Source organism: Pipistrellus kuhlii, unplaced genomic scaffold (genome assembly GCF_014108245.1).
Source record: "Pipistrellus kuhlii isolate mPipKuh1 unplaced genomic scaffold, mPipKuh1.p scaffold_m20_p_1, whole genome shotgun sequence".
In the NCBI taxonomy this organism is placed as follows: Eukaryota; Metazoa; Chordata; class Mammalia; order Chiroptera; family Vespertilionidae; genus Pipistrellus; species Pipistrellus kuhlii.
Window position 1 is genome coordinate 153,867,597 of NW_023425404.1, and position 5,693 is coordinate 153,873,289.

Consider the following 5,693-nt stretch of genomic DNA (forward strand, 5'->3'; position numbering starts at 1 on the left):
CCACTCCTCTCCCTCTCCCCTGGCAACCATCAGTCTGTTCCAGGTATCCATGCGTCTGGTTGTATTTTGTTGGTCTATTTTGTTCTTTAGATTCCACATACAAGTGAAATCATATAGTATTTGTCTTTCCCTCCCTGACTTGACACAGGGGAATTTTAAATCACTGATATATAGTACCTGTTTGTTAAATTCTCTTATGTTCATATTCGGCTGACTCGCCTTGTGACATACCATAAGCCATGCCTAAGTACCACAATGCTCCATAATACTGAATGACAAGAGATGCTGCAACCTTAGGAAAGATGAAAAAAGAATCCTTCCAACATCTTGATTTTCAGATTAGCCCTCTCTCACCAAATTTAATGATCTTGTTCCTTTAAAAGAATTTAATATGTGATTCCATTGTGTCATTTTGAGAGCAGAAGCCTAGCCCAGGATGACTCACAGGAGGCGTTGGTGTTGGCCTAGACCTCATGTCATCATATTAGACTTTCACTTTAACTACAAATGAGGTTATATTTACTGTCACAGAGATCCAGGAGTGAAAGGAGACTTTTTTTTCCATGCAACTATACAATTGTATCATTATCATACTGCACAGCCTGAGTTAGTTTTTGTAACTTACTTTGTGAGCAAGCACAGTTACACAGTTATATTGGATTAAGTTTAAATGCTTTACAAGGTGTTAATTTATTAAATGTAAACACATATACAATCCATTTTTATAACCAAGTGATAATAGTTTCTCTTTAAAATACTGGGGCTCAGCCTCTGGGAACTCTGAGTGTGCAGCATCTAAATCCTCAGGAGAACCACCAGGTGTAGATTTCATCTCACATGCCCTGTGGAGGTAGAAAGGATGTCAGTCAGCTTTTGGTGTCGGTTTGGGGTCTGATTAGAGCTTCCCAAATGTGTTGAAGCCTCCAAAACATACATGGCCAATGTTCACAGCAGCACAATTCACCATAGATAAGATTTGGAAACAGCCTATGTGCCCATCAGCAGATGAGTGGATTAGAAAACTGTGGTATAGCTACACAATGGAATACTAAGCTGCTGTAAAAAAGAAGGAACTTTTACCATTTGCAACAGCATGAATGGACCTGGAGAGCATTATGTGAAGCAAAATAAGCCAGTTGGAGAAAGATAAATGTCACATGGCCTCACTCATTTGTGGAATATAATGAACAACATAAACTGATGAACAAAAATAGATCTGGAGACATAGAAGCATTGAACAGACCATCAAACCTCAGAAGGAAGGCAGGGGAGGGGAGCTGGGTAAGAAATCAACCAAAGGACTTGTATTCATGCATCCTACCTAATAAAAGAGTAATATGCAAATTAACCATCACTCGGCTCAAGCCACACCCACCAGCCAAGCCCACCAGCCAATCAGAGTGAGTATGCATATTAATCCCAACCATGATGGCTGTAGCCACAGAGAGCAGTTGAGGGGCTTGGGTTTCCCTGGCAATGGAAGCCAAGCTTTTCACACAACCAGGCTGGGCTAGGCCTCCAATCAAGGATACAAAGTTTTAATTATAGAAGATAAATCCCAAGAAAAATGGCAGCAGCAGTTAGGGACAATCAGGAAGGCAGGCAGGCAGTTGGGAGCCGGCAGTCCTGGATTGTGAGAGGGATGTCAGACTGCCCATTTAGACCCAATCCCAGTGGTTTAACATCCCTTGAGGGGTCCCAGATTGGAAAGGGTGCAGGCTGGGCTGAGGGACATCCCCGACCCCGTGCACAAATTTCATGCACTGGGCCTCTAGTATGAGCATAACCAATGGATACAGACAGTGGGGGGCTGAGGGCATGTGCAGAGGGTTGGAGTGGCCGGGAGAGGTCAATGAGGAGAAAAGGAGACATATGAAATACTTTAAACAAGAATAAAGAATTTTTTAAAAACATATGTGGCCAGCTATTTCACCACAATCATCCAGTCCTAAGATGTGAGGTTCCCTAATAATTAGTAATCATTAGTCATGATGAGGCTCAGCTTCTCTCTTCCTGGCCCGAGCATTGGAGTAGAAAGGCAATGGCATGCCTGAGCCTCTGCTGATAGAATGCCTGGTTATCATTTTTTTATATATTATTGGAAAAGCTCATAGCACATGGCTGAATATCACAATCTATAGTAAACGTTTTATAAAACAAATTTCCCTTAAATTAAACATTCCTGACCCACAGCAACTGAGTCCCTCTGCACTTGGAGAGATATTTTAAATAACCAGAATATTAAGGTAGAGACTTATTAAATGAAGACACTTATTAAATAAAAACAGCTTTGGCAAAGCCTCGGCTTTCGGGGACCCAAGGGAATTCTGGGGTAGGGCGCGGCAGTAGAACGGTAACCCCAAGGCGCGCGATCCAGGGCACTCCTGCAGAGCAGTTTGCAAGAAATCACAGGCTTCCTCCAACAAGCGTGCTGGGCACTTCATTTTGCAGTGTCTGAAGAAGGGAGAATCTTTACAGAACACGTGCTGGACACGTGTGGTGTGCGGTCACCACAGCCTTTTTACAATGGAGAGCTATTGAGTTTGAGCTGCCTGAATAACAATGCCTAGTGTATCTCCTTTCTTTTGCCACCAAGCAAAACCTAGAGGAATGAAAGCATATTAGAACATCCTACTTGTCTCCTATCACCTGCCCAACACAGGCCAAATAAACAAGGTTTAAGTTTATGTGGGCCACAAAAAAACAAAAACTTTAATTTTCATAAGAACATAGGTGTATTTCCATAGAGACATGCTGAAGTTTTATTAAAACGTTTCTTGTGTACCATTATATTGGCTGGGCCACAAAAATATTCCCATCAGCCCACGGGCCGCAAGTTTGACATGCTTGTTCTAGCTCAAGGCCTAAGCTACAAACTCTTCTAATGGCCTCCTCAATTCAACTCTGGTTCTTCCTTGGTTTTCTGAGCTGAGAGAAAAGTTAGGATGGAAACTGTCACAATGTGATTACTAAGTTTATCCAGAAGAAAGTGTTTTAAGTCTGTTTTGTTTTGTTTTGTTTTGTTTTGTTTTGTTTTACATCAAAAGCTTCAACCCTGACAACACATGACTAAGAGTATCTGCAATCATGACCTAGATATGAATATTTTTCTTCTTCAGTTTGGAGGGAATGAGGAGAAAGCCTTGAGATTTTTCTGATGGTTGAATGGTGTCCCCCAAAATCCACTTGGCTATTGTTGATTATACTGTCTAAATCTCTGTGGAATCTGGCAACCATTAACTCTCACCTACCTTATACATTAATAGCCTCTCTGTCTCTGGCTCTTGTGCCAATTCTCCACAAAATGCACCAGATGCATTTTAAAAATAATATATTACAGTGGTGATATTCTCTCCCTTGCTTATAATTCTCAATACCTTTCTGTGCTTTTAGAATAAATAACAAAACTCTGACCATGATCTAGAAGATCTCGTCTTAATCTATTTATTCTCATATTTTAATCTCTGAGTTTTTATAACATGCTGTATTTTCTTGTCTGCCTGGAATGCCTTCTCTCTTTCTCTGTCTCTGTTTCTGGCTCTCTCTTTCAGTTGTTTCCCTTCCTCTCTTTGTTTCTCTCTCTCTTTCTCTCTCCCTTTTCGCCTCTCACTTCCTATGAAGTTTTCCCTGACCCCACCACCTAGCTCATCTAGGACACCTTCCTTTGTCATGTGTGGTCTCTAAGAATCATGCTCTTCCTTTTGGTGTTCTTCCTAATTTGGAGTTATACATCCATGTAATACTCCATCAGACTCTAAACTCCTGAGGACAGAGGCTTGTTGTCTACAGGGCCTAGCTTAGTTAACTATTTGTTGAATGAGTGGATTTCATTGACGGTTCCCAGTAAATACAGGAAGGAGGTAGTTTTGAGGGAGATCCACAAAATGTCAGAAAAGTTCCATCTGGGGGAAAGAAAAGAAAACTCACTGTCATGGAGTTTTAAAATTGTCAAGTTAGGATGATATTGTTTCCCTTTTTTTATTTTTCTATATTTTCCAGACAGAAAAAAAATGGCAAAGCATTGAGGAAAGTGAAAATTGAGAAAGGGGCATTAGATCTGATGACTTACTGCTCTTTTCTAGTTAGCTTTGATAGAAGAGTTTCAATAGACTAATAAAAGCTGAAGCTGTGAGCAGTTAAAGGAGTGGGAGGTAAAGAAATGACAGTGAGCCAAAACCGGTTTGGCTCAGTGGTAGAGCGTTGGTCTGTGGACTGAAAGGTCCCAGGTTCGATTCCGGTCAAGGGCATGTACCTTGGTTGCGGGCACATCCCCGGTAGGGGCTGTGCAAGAGGCAGCTGGTCGATGTTTCTCTCTCATTGATGTTTCTGGCTCTCTATCCCTCTCTCCTCTCTGTAAAAAATCAATAAAATAAAATAAAATAAAAATGACAGTGAATATGGATTATTTCTGACAAAAATGAAAAGGAAAGACAAAACAGCTGACGAGAAAGTAGCAGGATCAATGGAAGATTTAGTTGCATTAATTTTTTTTTTTTTTTTTTTTATGATAGAGACTGGAGAAAGTCTATAGACTGAAGGAGAAGAAGGCAGTGGAATGATATTATATATGTTTCGGTAGGGTGGGGGTTGTCCTGATAGAAGGAAAAAAGAAATCACATGAAACCTAATATACACTCTATAAATAATAATATAATAAACAAGTCAGTCAGCATGACAAAATGCCTGGAGAACTCAAGTCTCATTGCAAAGGATCTCAAGCAACTATAAGTCAGGTACTTGCCCCCATGCAGGCATATGGAGCCTTTGGTCCTAGAGGTTATATCAGGAAACTGGCTTTTTATGTGAGATACCTTTGTTTTTTAAACTTCATAATTAATTTAAACAAAATTTAAAGAAAATTTGTCAATACTCAGTCAATTGGCAACTACTTGGAAACCTATATTTTAGTATCTGTTTCCCCCAGATGAAAGTTTGCTGGTATGGCATTTAACAGTTGGTTGAGATATACTAGTAATTCACAAATTCACCCATTTCAAGTAATTTTAATTCAATTTAATTGTTTTTAGTAAATTTGCCGATATGTACAGCCATGATCATAGACAATTCTAAAACCTTTTCATCAACTCCAAAAGACCCCTGGATTCTTTAGCTACCACTCCTCCATCCATCCTCACCCTGCGCCACTACCCAACCCTAGCAACCCTGATCCATTTTCTGTTTCTATAGATTTGCCTACGTTGGACTTTTCATTTAAGTGGAACCGTATGTGGTGTAGTCTCTCATGACTGGCTCTTTCACTTGGGGGATGGTATTGTAAAGTGAAGAAATAGGAAGATGAATAATTTGGGAGGTTTTTACTCTCAGTGAAAGAAAAAGCCAGGTTGTCCCAACACTGAGGTGTAGAAAGAGAAAAGTGTGTCAAAGTTTGAAAATCATCCTTCAAAACAGAGCGAAAGGCAAAGCCAGAAGCAAGTCTGAAGGCATTCTGCCACCACATGTATAGGACACCTCAAGGACCGATCTGTGTGGAAATTTCCATTGTGATCGTCATTCTGCACAGCGCTGAGAGGCCGCTGGTGTGCACGAGTTTGGCTTAATCAGTAGTTTGACAGAGCTGAGGTCTAATCCGGTGATCTGGGCCTATGCTCTGCCTGTTACTGAAAATTATAAATATCCTCCTGGTTGGTAGAACCGTTTATCAAGATATTATCCTTGAGCTAGCCATCGGTTCT